Genomic DNA, 17,937 nt, shown 5'->3' on the forward strand with positions numbered 1-17,937 from the left:
CATCACGTGAAGAGCGTTTGGCCTGCCTACTTACACAACTCTTACATCACGTGAAGAGCGTTTGCCCTGCCTACATACACAACTCTTACATCACGTGAAGAGCGTTTGCCCTGCCTACTTACAAAACTCTTACATCACGTGAAGAGCGTTTGCCCTGCCTACTTACACAACTCTTACATCAACACGTAAAGAGCATTTGCACTGCCTACTTACACAACTCTTACATCACGTGAAGAGCATTTGCCCTGCCTACTTACACAACTCTTACATCACGTGAAGAGCGTTTCGCCTGCCTACTTTCACAACTCTTACATCACGTGAAGAGCGTTTGCCCTGCCTACATACACAACTCTTACATCACGTGAAGAGCGTTTGCCCTGCCTACTTACAAAACTCTTACATCACGTGAAGAGCGTTTGCCCTGCCTACTTACACAACTCTTACATCACGTCAAGAACGTTTGCCCTGCCTACTTACACAACTCTTACATCACGTGAAGAGCGTTTGCCCTGCCTACTTACACAACTCTTACATCACGTCAAGAACGTTTGCCCTGCCCACTTACACAACTCTTACATCAACGCGTGAAGAGCGTTTGCCCTGCCTACTTACACAACTCTTACATCACGTAAAGAGCATTTCCCTGCCTACTTACACAACTCTTACATCACGTGAAGAGCGTTTGCCCTGCCTACTTACACAACTCGTACATCAACACGTAAAGAGCATTTGCCGTGCCTACTTGCGCAACTCTTACATCACGTGAAGAGCGTTTGTCCTGCCTATTTACACAACTTTTACATCACCTGAAGAGCATTTGCACTGCCTACTTACACAACTCTTACATCATGAGAAGAGCGTTTGGCCTGCCTACTTACACAACTCTTACATCACGTGAAGAGCGTTTGCCCTGCCTACTTACACAACTCTTACATCAACACGTAAAGAGCATTTGCCCTGCCTACTTACACAACTCCTACATCAGGTGAAGAGCATTTGCCCTGCCTACTTACACAACTCTTACATCAACACGTAAAGAGCATTTGCCCTGCCTATTTACACAACTCTTACATCACCTGAAGAGCATTTGCACTGCCTACTTACACAACTCTTACATCATGTGAAGAGCGTTTGCCCTGCCTACTTACACAACTCTTACATCAACACGTAAAGAGCATTTGCCCTGCCTATTTACACAACTCTTACATCACCTGAAGAGCATTTGCACTGCCTACTTACACAACTCTTACATCATGTGAAGAGCGTTTGCCCTGCCTACTTACACAACTCTTACATCAACACGTAAAGAGCATTTGCACTGCCTACTTACACAACTCTTACATCACGTGAAGAGCGTTTGCACTGCCTACTTACACAACTCTTACATCAACACGTGAAGAGCATTTGCACTGCCTACTTACACAACTCTTACATCACGTGAAGAGCGTTTGCCCTGACTACTTACACAACTCTTACATCAACACGTGAAGAGCGTTTGCCCTGACTACTTACACAACTCTTACATCAACACGTAAAGAGCATTTGCCCTGCCTACTTACACAACTCTTACATCACGTGAAGATCATTTGGCCTGCCTACTTACACAACTCTTACATCACGTGAAGAGCGTTTGCCCTGCCTACTTACACAACTCTTCCATCAAAACGTGAAGAGCGTTTGCCCTGCCTACTTACACAACTCTTACATCACGTAAAGAGCATTTGCACTGCCTACTTACACAACTCTTAAATCACATGAAGAGCGTTTGGCCTGCCTACTTTCACAACTCTTACATCACGTGAAGAACGTTTGCCCTGCCTACTTACACAACTCTTACATCAACACGTGAAGAGCGTTTGCCCTACCTACTTACACAACTCTTACATCACGTGAGAGCATTTCGCCTGCCTACTTTCACAACTCTTACATCACGTGAAGATCATTTGGCCTGCCTACTTACACAACTATTACATCACGTGAAGAGCGTTTGGCCTGCCTACTTACACAACTCTTACATCACGTGAAGAGCGTTTGGCCTGCCTACTTACACAACTCTTACATCACGTGAAGAGCATTTGCCCTGCCTACTTACACAACTCTTACATCACGTGAAGAGCGTTTGCCCTGCCTACTTACACAACTCTTACATCACGTGAAGAGCGTTTGCTCTGCCTACTTACACAACTCTTACATCACGTGAAGAGCGTTTGCCCTGCCTACTTACACAACTCTTACATCAACACGTAAAGAGCATTTGCACTGCCTACTTACACAACTCTTACATCACGTGAAGAGCGTTTGGCCTGCCTACTTACACAACTCTTACATCACGTGAAGAACGTTTGCCCTGCCTACTTACACAACTCTTACATCACGTGAAGAGCGTTTGCCCTGCCTACTTACACAACTCTTACATCAACACGTAAAGAGCACTTGCACTGCCTACTTACACAACTCTTACATCACGTGAAGAGCATTTGCCCTGCCTACTTACACAACTCTTACATCACGTGAAGAGCGTTTGGCCTGCCTACTTACACAACTCTTACATCACGTGAAGAGCGTTTGCCCTGCCTACTTACACAACTCTTACATCAACAGGTAAAGAGCATTTGTACTGCCTACTTACACAACTCTTACATCACGTGAAGAGCATTTGCCCTGCCTACTTACACAACTCTTACATCACGTGAAGAACGTTTGGCCTGCCTACTTACACAACTCTTACATCACGTGAAGAGCGTTTGCCCTGCCTACTTACACAACTCTTACATCAACACGTAAAGAGCATTTGCACTGCCTACTTACACAACTCTTACATCACGTGAAGAGCATTTGCCCTGCCTACTTACACAGCTCTTACATCACGTGAAGAGCGTTTGGCCTGCCTACTTACACAACTCTTACATCACGTGAAGAGCGTTTGCCCTGCCTACTTACACAACTCTTACATCACGTGAAGAGCGTTTGCCCTGCCTACTTTCACAACTCTTACATCACGTGAAGAGCGTTTGCCCTGCCTACTTACACAACTCTTACATCAACACGTGAAGAGCGTTTGCCCTGCCTACTTACACAACTCTTACATCACGTGAGAGCATTTGGCCTGCCTACTTTCACAACTCTTACATCACGTGAAGATCATTTGGCCTGCCTACTTACACAACTATTACATCACGTGAAGAGCGTTTGGCCTGCCTACTTACACAACTCTTACATCACGTGAAGAGCGTTTGCCCTGCCTACTTACACAACTCTTACATCACGTGAAGAGCATTTGCCCTGCCTACTTACACAACTCTTACATCACGTGAAGAGCGTTTGCCCTGCCTACTTACACAACTCTTACATCACGTGAAGAGCGTTTGCACTGCCTACTTACACCACTCTTGCATCACGTGAAGAGCATTTGGCCTGCCTACTTACACAACTCTTACATCACGCGAAGAGCGTTTGCCCTGCCTACTTACACAACTCTTACATCAACACGTAAAGAGCATTTGCACTGCCTACTTCCACAACTCTTACATCACGTGAAGAGCGTTTGGCCTGCCTACTTACACAACTCTTACATCACGTGAAGAGCGTTTGCCCTGCCTACTTACACAACTCTTACATCAACACGTAAAGAGCATTTGCACTGCCTACTTACACAACTCTTACATCACGTGAAGAGCGTTTGGCCTGCCTACTTACACAACTCTTACATCACGTGAAGAACGTTTGCCCTGCCTACTTACACAACTCTTACATCACGTGAAGAGCGTTTGCCCTGCCTACTTACACAACTCTTACATCAACACGTAAAGAGCATTTGCACTGCCTACTTACACAACTCTTACATCACGTGAAGAGCATTTGCCCTGCCTACTTACACAACTCTTACATCACGTGAAGAGCGTTTGGCCTGCCTACTTACACAACTCTTACATCACGTGAAGAGCGTTTGCCCTGCCTACTTACACAACTCTTACATCAACACGTAAAGAGCATTTGTACTGCCTACTTACACAACTCTTACATCACGTGAAGAGCATTTGCCCTGCCTACTTACACAACTCTTACATCACGTGAAGAACGTTTGGCCTGCCTACTTACACAACTCTTACATCACGTGAAGAGCGTTTGCCCTGCCTACTTACACAACTCTTACATCAACACGTAAAGAGCATTTGCACTGCCTACTTACACAACTCTTACATCACGTGAAGAGCATTTGCCCTGCCTACTTACACAACTCTTACATCACGTGAAGAGCGTTTGGCCTGCCTACTTACACAACTCTTACATCACGTGAAGAGCGTTTGCCCTGCCTACTTACACAACTCTTACATCACGTGAAGAGCGTTTGCCCTGCCTACTTACACAACTCTTACATCACGTCAAGAACGTTTGCCCTGCCTACTTACACAACTCTTACATCACGTGAAGAGCGTTTGCCCTGCCTACTTACACAACTCCTACATCACGTGAAGAGCGTTTGGCCTGCCTACTTACACAACTCTTACATCACGTGAAGAGCGTTTGCCCTGCCTACTTACACAACTCTTACATCACGTGAAGAGCGTTTGCCCTGCCTACTTACACAACTCTTACATCACGTGAAGAGCGTTTGCCCTGCCTACTTACACAACTCTTACATCACGTGAAGAGCGTTTGCCCTGCCTACTTACACAACTCTTACATCACGTGAAGAGCGTTTGCTCTGCCTACTTACACAACTCTTACATCACGTGAAGAGCGTTTGCCCTGCCTACTTACACAACTCCTATATCACGTGAAGAACGTTTGCACTGCCTACTTACACAACTCTTTCATCAACGCGTGAAGAGCGTTTGCCCTGCCTACTTACACAACTCTTACATCACGTAAAGAGCATTTCCCTGCCTACTTACACAACTCTTACATCACGTAAAGAGCGATTGCCCTGCCTACTTACACAACTCTTACATCAACACGTAAAGAGCATTTGCCCTGCCTACTTACGCAACTCTTACATCACGTGAAGAGCGTTTGCCCTGCCTATTTACACAACTCTTACATCACCTCAAGAGCATTTGCACTGCCTACTTACACAACTCTTACATCACGTGAAGAGCGTTTGGCCTGCCTACTTACACAACTCTTACATCACGTGAAGAGCGTTTGCCCTGCCTACTTACACAACTCTTACATCAACACGTAAAGAGCATTTGCCCTGCCTACTTACACAACTCCTACATCACGTGAAGAGCATTTGCCCTGCCTACTTACACAACTCTTACATCACGTGAAGAGCGTTTGCCCTGCCTACTTACACAACTCTTACATCAACACGTAAAGAGCATTTGCACTGCCTACTTACACAACTCTTACATCACGTGAAGAGCGTTTGCCCTGACTACTTACACAACTCTTACATCAACACGTAAAGAGCTTTTGCACTGCCTACTTACACAACTCTTACATCACGTGAAGAGCATTTGCCCTGCCTACTTACACAACTCTTACATCACGTTAAGATCATTTGGCATGCCTACTTACACAACTCTTACATCACGTGAAGAGCATTTGCCCTGCCTACTTACACAACTCTTACATCAACACGTGAAGAGCGTTTGCCCTGCCTACTTACACAACTCTTACATCACGTAAAGAGCATTTGCACTGCCTACTTACACAACTCTTACATCACATGAAGAGCGTTTGGCCTGCCTACTTTCACAACTCTTACATCACGTGAAGAGCGTTTGCCCTGACTACTTACACAACTCTTACATCAACACGTGAAGAGCGTTTGCCCTGCCTACTTACACAACTCTTACATCACGTAAAGAGCATTTGCCCCGCCTACTTACACAACTCTTACATCACGTGAAGAGCGTTTACCCTGCCTACTTACACAACTCTTACATCAACACGTAAAGAACATTTCCACTGCCTACATACACAACTCTTACATCACGTGAGAGCATTTGACCTGCCTACTTACACAACTCTTACATCACGTGAAGATCATTTGGCCTGCCTACTTACACAACTATTACATCACGTGAAGAGCGTTTGGCCTGCCTACTTACACAACTCTTACATCACGTGAAGAGCGTTTGCACTGCAAACTTACACAACTCTTACATCACGTGAAGAGCATTTGCCCTGCCTACTTACACAACTCTTACATCACGTGAAGAGCGTTTGCCCTGCCTACTTACACAACTCTTACATCACGTGAAGAGCGTTAGCACTGCCTACTTACACCACTCTTGCATCACGTGAAGAGCATTTGGCCTGCCTACTTACACAACTCTTACATCACGTGAAGAGCGTTTGCCCTGCCTACTTACACAACTCTTACATCAACACGTAAAGAGCATTTGCACTGCCTACTTACACAACTCTTACATCACGTGAAGAGCATTTGCCCTGCCTACTTACACAACTCTTACATCACGTAAAGAGCGTTTGGCCTGCCTACTTACACAACTCTTACATCACGTGAAGAGCGTTTGCCCTGCCTACTTACACAACTCTTACATCAACACGTGAAGAGCGTTTGCCCTGCCTACTTACACAACTCTTACATCACGTGAAGAGCATTTGCCCTGCCTACTTACACAACTCTTACATCACGTGAAGAACGTTTGGCCTGCCTACTTACACAACTCTTACATCACGTGAAGAGCGTTTGCCCTGCCTACTTACACAACTCTTACATCAACACGTAAAGAGCATTTGCACTGCCTACTTACACAACTCTTACATCACGTGAAGGGCATTTGCCCTGCCTACTTACACAACTCTTACATCAACACGTGAAAAGCGTTTGGCCTGCCTACTTACACAACTCTTACATCACGTGAAGAGCGTTTGCCCTGCCTACTTACACAACTCTTACATCACGTGAAGAGCGTTTGCCCTGCCTACTTACACAACTCTTACATCACGTGAAGATCGTTTGCCCTGCCTACTTACACAACTCTTACATCACGTGAAGAACGTTTCGCCTGCCTACTTACACAACTCTTACATCACGTGAAGAGCGTTTGCCCTGCCTACTTACACAACTCCTACATCACGTGAAGAGCGTTTGGCCTGCCTACTTACACAACTCGTACATCACGTGAAGAGCGTTTGCCCTGCCTACTTACACAACTCTTACATCACGTGAAGAGCGTTTGCCCTGCCTACTTACACAACTCTTACATCACGTGAAGAGCGTTTGCTCTGCCTACTTACACAACTCTTACATCACGTGAAGAACGTTCGCCCTGCCTACTTACACAACTCTTACATCACGTGAAGAACGTTTGCACTGCCTACTTACACAACTCTTTCATCAACGCGTGAAGAGCGTTTGCCCTGCCTACTTACACAACTCTTACATCACGTAAAGAGCGTTTGACCTGCCTACTTACACAACTCTTACATCACGTGAAGAGCATTTGCCCTGCCTACTTACACAACTCTTACATCAACACGTAAAGAGCATTTGCCCTGCCTACTTACGCAACTCTTACGTCACGTGAAGAGCGTTTGCCCTGCCTATTTACACAACTCTTACATCACGTGAAGAGCGTTTGGCCTGCCTACTTACACAACTCTTACATCACGTGAAGAGCGTTTGCCCTGCCTACTTACACAACTCTTACATCAACACGTAAAGAGCATTTGCCCTGCCTACTTACACAACTCCTACATCACGTGAAGAGCATTTGCCCTGCCTACTTACACAACTCTTACATCACGTGAAGAGCGTTTGCCCTGCCTACTTACACAACTCTTACATCAACACGTAAAGAGCATTTGCACTGCCTATTTACACAACTCTTACATCACGTGAAGAGCATTTGCCCTGCCTACTTACACAACTCTTACATCAACACGTAAAGAGCATTTCCATGCCTATTTACACAACTCTTACATCACGTGAAGAGCATTTGCCCTGCCTACTTACACAACTCTTACATCAACACGTAAAGAGCATTTCCATGCCTACTTACACAACTCTTACATCACGTGAAGAGCATTTGCCCTGCCTACTTACACAACTCCTACATCACGTGAAGAGCATTTGCCCTGCCTACTTACACAACTCGTATATCACGTGAAGAGCGTTTGCCCTGCCTACTTACACAACTCTTACATCACGTGAAGAGCGTTTGCCCTGCCTACTTACACAACTCTTACATCACGTGAAGAGCGTTTGCTCTGCCTACTTACACAACTCTTACATCACGTGAAGAACGTTCGCCCTGCCTACTTACACAACTCTTACATCACGTGAAGAACGTTTGCACTGCCTACTTACACAACTCTTTCATCAACGCGTGAAGAGCGTTTGCCCTGCCTACTTACACAACTCTTACATCACGTAAAGAGCGTTTGACCTGCCTACTTACACAACTCTTACATCACGTGAAGAGCATTTGCCCTGCCTACTTACACAACTCTTACATCAACACGTAAAGAGCATTTGCCCTGCCTACTTACGCAACTCTTACGTCACGTGAAGAGCGTTTGCCCTGCCTATTTACACAACTCTTACATCACGTGAAGAGCGTTTGGCCTGCCTACTTACACAACTCTTACATCACGTGAAGAGCGTTTGCCCTGCCTACTTACACAACTCTTACATCAACACGTAAAGAGCATTTGCCCTGCCTACTTACACAACTCCTACATCACGTGAAGAGCATTTGCCCTGCCTACTTACACAACTCTTACATCACGTGAAGAGCGTTTGCCCTGCCTACTTACACAACTCTTACATCAACACGTAAAGAGCATTTGCACTGCCTATTTACACAACTCTTACATCACGTGAAGAGCATTTGCCCTGCCTACTTACACAACTCTTACATCAACACGTAAAGAGCATTTCCATGCCTACTTACACAACTCTTACATCACGTGAAGAGCATTTGCCCTGCCTACTTACACAACTCCTACATCACGTGAAGAGCATTTGCCCTGCCTACTTACACAACTCTTACATCACGTGAAGAGCGTTTGCCCTGCCTACTTACACAACTCTTACATCAACACGTAAAGAGCATTTGCACTGCCTACTTACACAACTCTTACATCACGTGAAGAGCATTTGCCCTGCCTACTTACACAACTCTTACATCACGTAAAGAGCGTTTGGCCTGCCTACCTACACAACTCTTACATCACGTGAAGAGCGTTTGCCCTGCCTACTTACACAACTCTTACATCAACACGTGAAGAGCGTTTGCCCTGCCTACTTACACAACTCTTACATCACGTGAAGAGCGTTTGCCCTGCCTACTTACACAACTCTTACATCACGTGAAGAGCGTTTGCCCTGCCTACTTACACAACTCTTACATCAACACGTGAAGAGCGTTTGCCCTGTCTACTTACACAACTCTTACATCACGTAAAGAGCATTTGCCCCGCCTACTTACACAACTCTTACATCACGTGAAGAGCGTTTACCCTGCCTACTTACACAACTCTTACATCAACACGTAAAGAACATTTCCACTGCCTACATACACAACTCTTACATCACGTGAGAGCATTTGACCTGCCTACTTACACAACTCTTACATCACGTGAAGATCATTTGGCCTGCCTACTTACACAACTATTACATCACGTGAAGAGCGTTTGGCCTGCCTACTTACACAACTCTTACATCACGTGAAGAGCGTTTGCCCTGCCTACTTACACAACTCTTACATCACGTGAAGAGCATTTGCCCTGCCTACCTACACAACTCTCACATCACGTGAAGAGCGTTTCCCCTGCCTACTTACACAACTCTTACATCACGTGAAGAGCGTTTGCACTGCCTACTTACACCACTCTTGCATCACGTGAAGAGCATTTGGCCTGCCTACTTACACAACTCTTACATCACGTGAAGAGCGTTTGCCCTGCCTACTTACACAACTCTTACATCAACACGTAAAGAGCATTTGCACTGCCTACTTACACAACTCTTACATCACGTTAAGATCATTTGGCCTGCCTACTTACACAACTCTTACATCACGTGAAGAGCGTTTGCCCTGCATACTTACACAACTCTTACATCAACACGTGAAGAGCGTTTGCCCTGCCTACTTACACAACTCTTACATCAACACGTAAAGAGCATTTGCACTGCCTACTTACACAACTCTTACATCACATGAAGAGCGTTTGGCCTGCCTACTTTCACAACTCTTACATCACGTTAAGATCATTTGGCCTGCCTACTTACACAACTCTTACATCACGTGAAGAGCGTTTGCCCTGCCTACTTACACAACTCTTACATCAACACGTGAAGAGCATTTGCACTGAATACTTACACAACTCTTACATCAACACGTAAAGAGCATTTGCACTGCCTACTTACACAACTCTTACATCACATGAAGAGCGTTTGGCCTGCCTACTTTCACAACTCTTACATCACGTGAAGAGCGTTTGCCCTGCCTACTTACACAACTCTTACATCAACACGTGAAGAGCGTTTGCCCTGCCTACTTACACAACTCTTACATCACGTAAAGAGCATTTGCCCCGCCTACTTACACAACTCTTACATCACGTGAAGAGCGTTTACCCTGCCTACTTACACAACTCTTACATCAACACGTAAAGAACATTTCCACTGCCTACATACACAACTCTTACATCACGTGAGAGCATTTGACCTGCCTACTTACACAACTCTTACATCACGTGAAGATCATTTGGCCTGCCTACTTACACAACTATTACATCACGTGAAGAGCGTTTGGCCTGCCTACTTACACAACTCTTACATCACGTGAAGAGCGTTTGCACTGCCTACTTACACAACTCTTACATCACGTGAAGAGCATTTGCCCTGCCTACCTACACAACTCTCACATCACGTGAAGAGCGTTTCCCCTGCCTACTTACACAACTCTTACATCACGTGAAGAGCGTTTGCACTGCCTACTTACACCACTCTTGCATCACGTGAAGAGCATTTGGCCTGCCTACTTACACAACTCTTACATCACGTGAAGAGCGTTTGCCCTGCCTACTTACACAACTCTTACATCAACACGTAAAGAGCATTTGCACTGCCTACTTACACAACTCTTACATCACGTTAAGATCATTTGGCCTGCCTACTTACACAACTCTTACATCACGTGAAGAGCGTTTGCCCTGCCTACTTACACAACTCTTACATCAACACGTGAAGAGCGTTTGCCCTGCCTACTTACACAACTCTTACATCAACACGTAAAGAGCATTTGCACTGCCTACTTACACAACTCTTACATCACATGAAGAGCGTTTGGCCTGCCTACTTTCACAACTCTTACATCACGTTAAGATCATTTGGCCTGCCTACTTACACAACTCTTACATCACGTGAAGAGCGTTTGCCCTGCCTACTTACACAACTCTTACATCAACACGTGAAGAGCGTTTGCCCTGCCTACTTACACAACTCTTACATCAACACGTAAAGAGCATTTGCACTGCCTACTTACACAACTCTTACATCACATGAAGAGCGTTTGGCCTGCCTACTTTCACAACTCTTACATCACGTGAAGAGCGTTTGCCCTGCCTACTTACACAACTCTTACATCAACACGTAAAGAGCATTTGCACTGCCTATTTACACAACTCTTACATCACGTGAAGAGCATTTGCCCTGCCTACTTACACAACTCTTACATCAACACGTAAAGAGCATTTCCATGCCTACTTACACAACTCTTACATCACGTGAAGAGCATTTGCCCTGCCTACTTACACAACTCTTACATCAACACGTAAAGAGCATTTGCACTGCCTACTTACACAACTCTTACATCACGTGAAGAGCGTTTGCCCTGACTACTTACACAACTCTTACATCAACACGTAAAGAGCTTTTGCACTGCCTACTTACACAACTCTTACATCACGTGAAGAGCATTTGGCCTGCCTACTTACACAACTCTTACATCACGTGAAGAGCGTTTGCCCTGCCTACTTACACAACTCTTACATCAACACGTAAAGAGCATTTGCACTGCCTACTTACACAACTCTTACATCACGTGAAGAGCATTTGCCCTGCCTACTTACACAACTCTTACATCACGTAAAGAGCGTTTGGCCTGCCTACTTACACAACTCTTACATCACGTGAAGAGCGTTTGCCCTGCCTACTTACACAACTCTTACATCAACACGTGAAGAGCGTTTGCCCTGCCTACTTACACAACTCTTACATCACGTGAAGAGCGTTTGCACTGCCTACTTACACAACTCTTACATCACGTGAAGAGCGTTTGCCCTGCCTACTTACACAACTCTTACATCACGTGAAGAGCATTTGCCCTGCCTACTTCCACAACTCTTACATCACGTGAAGAGCGTTTGCACTGCCTACATACACAACTCCTACATAACGTGAAGAGCATTTGCACCGCCTACTTACACAACTCTTACATCACGTGAAGAGCATTTGGCCTGCCTACTTCCACAACTCTTACATCACGTGAAGAGCGTTTGCACTGCCTACTTACACAACTCCTACATCACGTGAAGAGCGTTTGCACTGCCTACTTACACAACTCTTACATCACGTGAGGAGCGTTTGCCCTGCCTACTTACACAACTCTTACATCAACACGTGAAGAGCGTTTGACCTGCCTACTTACACAACTCTTACATCACGTAAAGAGCATTTGCACTGCCTACTTACACAACTCTTACATCACGTGAAGAGCATTTGCCCTGCCTACTTACACAACTCTTACATCACGTGAAGAGTGTTTGCCCTGCCTACTTCCACAACTCTTACATCACGTGAAGAGCGTTTGCACTGCCTACATACACAGCTCCTACATCACGTGAAGAGCATTTGCCCCGCCTACTTACACAACTCTTACATCACGTGAAGAGCGTTTGGCCTGCCTACTTCCACAACTCTTACATCACGTGAAGAGCGTTTGCACTGCCTACTTACACAACTCCTACATCACGTGAAGAGCGTTTGCACTGCCTACTTACACAACTCTTACATCACGTGAAGAGCGTTTGCCCTGCCTACTTACACAACTCTTACATCAACACGTGAAGAGCGTTTGACCTGCCTACTTACACAACTCTTACATCACGTAAAGAGCATCTGCACTGCCTACTTACACAACTCTTACATCACGTGAACAGCATTTGCCCTGCCTACTTACACAACTCTTACATCACGTGAAGAATGTTTGCCCTCCCTACTTACACAACTCTTACATCACGTGAAGAGCGCTTGGCCTGCCTACTTACACAACTCTTACATCACGTGAAGAGCGTTTGCCCTGCCTACTTACACAACTCTTACATCAACACGTAAAGAGCATTTGCACTGCCTATTTACACAACTCTTACATCACGTGAAGAGCATTTGCCCTGCCTACTTACACAACTCTTACATCAACACGTAAAGAGCATTTCCATGCCTACTTACACAACTCTTACATCACGTGAAGAGCATTTGCACTGCCTACTTACACAACTCTTACATCACGTGAAGAGCGTTTGCCCTGACTACTTACACAACTCTTACATCAACACGTAAAGAGCTTTTGCACTGCCTACTTACACAACTCTTACATCACGTGAAGAGCATTTGCCCTGCCTACTTACACAACTCTTACATCACGTAAAGAGCGTTTGGCCTGCCTACCTACACAACTCTTACATCACGTGAAGAGCGTTTGCCCTGCCTACTTACACAACTCTTACATCAACACGTAAAGAGCATTTGCACTGCCTACTTACACAACTCTTACATCACATGAAGAGCGTTTGGCCTGCCTACTTTCACAACTCTTACATCACGTGAAGAGCGTTTGCCCTGCCTACTTACACAACTCTTACATCAACACGTGAAGAGCGTTTGCCCTGCCTACTTACACAACTCTTACATCAACACGTAAAGAGCTTTTGCACTGCCTACTTACACAACTCTTACATCACGTGAAGAGCATTTGCCCTGCCTACTTACACAACTCTTACATCACGTAAAGAGCGTTTGGCCTGCCTACCTACACAACTCTTACATCACGTGAAGAGCGTTTGCCCTGCCTACTTACACAACTCTTACATCAACACGTAAAGAGCATTTGCACTGCCTACTTACACAACTCTTACATCACATGAAGAGCGTTTGGCCTGCCTACTTTCACAACTCTTACATCACGTGAAGAGCGTTTGCCCTGCCTACTTACACAACTCTTACATCAACACGTGAAGAGCGCTTGCCCTGCCTACTTACACAACTCTTACATCACGTAAAGAGCATTTGCCCCGCCTACTTACACAACTCTTACATCACGTGAAGAGCGTTTACCCTGCCTACTTACACAACTCTTACATCAACACGTAAAGAACATTTCCACTGCCTACATACACAACTCTTACATCACGTGAGAGCATTTGACCTGCCTACTTACACAACTCTTACATCACGTGAAGATCATTTGGCCTGCCTACTTACACAACTATTACATCACGTGAAGAGCGTTTGGCCTGCCTACTTACACAACTCTTACATCAAGTGAAGAGCGTTTGCACTGCCTACTTACACAACTCTTACATCACGTGAAGAGCATTTGCCCTGCCTACTTACACAACTCTTACATCACGTGAAGAGCGTTTGCCCTGCCTACTTACACAACTCTTACATCACGTGAAGAGCGTTTGCACTGCCTACTTACACCACTCTTACATCACGTGAAGAGCATTTGGCCTGCCTACTTACACAACTCTTACATCACGTGAAGAGCGTTTGCCCTGCCTACTTACACAACTCTTACATCAACACGTAAAGAGCGTTTGCCCTGCCTACTTACACAACTCTTACATCAACACGTAAAGAGCATTTGCACTGCCTACTTACACAACTCTTACATCACGTAAAGAGCGTTTGGCCTGCCTACCTACACAACTCTTACATCACGTGAAGAGCGTTAGCCCTGCCTACTTACACAACTCTTGCATCAACACGTGAAGAGCGTTTGCCCTGCCTACTTACACAACTCTTACATCACGTGAAGAGCGTTTGCCCTGCCTACTTACACAACTCTTACATCACGTGAAGAGCGTTTGCCCTGCCTACTTACACAACTCTTACATCAACACGTGAAGAGCGTTTGCCCTGTCTACTTACACAACTCTTACATCACGTAAAGAGCATTTGCCCCGCCTACTTACACAACTCTTACATCACGTGAAGAGCGTTTACCCTGCCTACTTACACAACTCTTACATCAACACGTAAAGAACATTTCCACTGCCTATATACACAACTCTTACATCACGTGAGAGCATTTGACCTGCCTACTTACACAACTCTTACATCACGTGAAGATCATTTGGGCTGCCTACTTACACAACTCTTACATCACGTGAAGAGCGTTTGGCCTGCCTACTTACACAACTCTTACATCACGTGAAGAGCGTTTGCACTGCCTACTTACACAACTCTTACATCACGTGAAGAGCATTTGCCCTGCCTACCTACACAACTCTCACATCACGTGAAGAGCGTTTCCCCTGCCTACTTACACAACTCTTACATCACGTGAAGAGCGTTTGCACTGCCTACTTACACCACTCTTGCATCACGTGAAGAGCATTTGGCCTGCCTACTTACACAACTCTTACATCACGTGAAGAGCGTTTGCCCTGCCTACTTACACAACTCTTACATCAACACGTAAAGAGCATTTGCACTGCCTACTTACACAACTCTTACATCACGTTAAGATCATTTGGCCTGCCTACTTACACAACTCTTACATCACGTGAAGAGCGTTTGCCCTGCCTACTTACACAACTCTTACATCAACACGTGAAGAGCGTTTGCCCTGCCTACTTACACAACTCTTACATCAACACGTAAAGAGCATTTGCACTGCCTACTTACACAACTCTTACATCACATGAAGAGCGTTTGGCCTGCCTACTTTCACAACTCTTACATCACGTGAAGATCATTTGGCCTGCCTACTTACACAACTCTTACATCACGTGAAGAGCGTTTGCCCTGCCTACTTACACAACTCTTACATCAACACGTGAAGAGCATTTGCACTGAATACTTACACAACTCTTACATCAACACGTAAAGAGCATTTGCACTGCCTACTTACACAACTCTTACATCACATGAAGAGCGTTTGGCCTGCCTACTTTCACAACTCTTACATCACGTGAAGAGCGTTTGCCCTGCCTACTTACACAACTCTTACATCAACACGTGAAGAGCGTTTGCCCTGCCTACTTACACAACTCTTACATCACGTAAAGAGCATTTGCCCCGCCTACTTACACAACTCTTACATCACGTGAAGAGCGTTTACCCTGCCTACTTACACAACTCTTACATCAACACGTAAAGAACATTTCCACTGCCTACATACACAACTCTTACATCACGTGAGAGCATTTGACCTGCCTACTTACACAACTCTTACATCACGTGAAGATCATTTGGCCTGCCTACTTACACAACTATTACATCACGTGAAGAGCGTTTGGCCTGCCTACTTACACAACTCTTACATCACGTGAAGAGCGTTTGCACTGCCTACTTACACAACTCTTACATCACGTGAAGAGCATTTGCCCTGCCTACCTACACAACTCTCACATCACGTGAAGAGCGTTTCCCCTGCCTACTTACACAACTCTTACATCACGTGAAGAGCGTTTGCACTGCCTACTTACACCACTCTTGCATCACGTGAAGAGCATTTGGCCTGCCTACTTACACAACTCTTACATCACGTGAAGAGCGTTTGCCCTGCCTACTTACACAACTCTTACATCAACACGTAAAGAGCATTTGCACTGCCTACTTACACAACTCTTACATCACGTTAAGATCATTTGGCCTGCCTACTTACACAACTCTTACATCACGTGAAGAGCGTTTGCCCTGCCTACTTACACAACTCTTACATCAACACGTGAAGAGCGTTTGCCCTGCCTACTTACACAACTCTTACATCAACACGTAAAGAGCATTTGCACTGCCTACTTACACAACTCTTACATCACATGAAGAGCGTTTGGCCTGCCTACTTTCACAACTCTTACATCACGTTAAGATCATTTGGCCTGCCTACTTACACAACTCTTACATCACGTGAAGAGCGTTTGCCCTGCCTACTTACACAACTCTTACATCAACACGTGAAGAGCGTTTGCCCTGCCTACTTACACAACTCTTACATCAACACGTAAAGAGCATTTGCACTGCCTACTTACACAACTCTTACATCACATGAAGAGCGTTTGGCCTGCCTACTTTCACAACTCTTACATCACGTGAAGAGCGTTTGCCCTGCCTACTTACACAACTCTTACATCAACACGTAAAGAGCATTTGCACTGCCTATTTACACAACTCTTACATCACGTGAAGAGCATTTGCCCTGCCTACTTACACAACTCTTACATCAACACGTAAAGAGCATTTCCATGCCTACTTACACAACTCTTACATCACGTGAAGAGCATTTGCCCTGCCTACTTACACAACTCTTACATCACGTGAAGAGCGTTTGCCCTGACTACTTACACAACTCTTACATCAACACGTAAAGAGCTTTTGCACTGCCTACTTACACAACTCTTACATCACGTGAAGAGCATTTGGCCTGCCTACTTACACAACTCTTACATCACGTGAAGAGCGTTTGCCCTGCCTACTTACACAACTCTTACATCAACACGTAAAGAGCATTTGCACTGCCTACTTACACAACTCTTACATCACGTGAAGAGCATTTGCCCTGCCTACTTACACAACTCTTACATCACGTAAAGAGCGTTTGGCCTGCCTACTTACACAACTCTTACATCACGTGAAGAGCGTTTGCCCTGCCTACTTACACAACTCTTACATCAACACGTGAAGAGCGTTTGCCCTGCCTACTTACACAACTCTTACATCACGTG

The sequence above is a fragment of the Haliotis asinina genome, chromosome 3 (genome assembly GCF_037392515.1).
Source record: "Haliotis asinina isolate JCU_RB_2024 chromosome 3, JCU_Hal_asi_v2, whole genome shotgun sequence".
Taxonomy (NCBI): Eukaryota; Metazoa; Mollusca; class Gastropoda; order Lepetellida; family Haliotidae; genus Haliotis; species Haliotis asinina.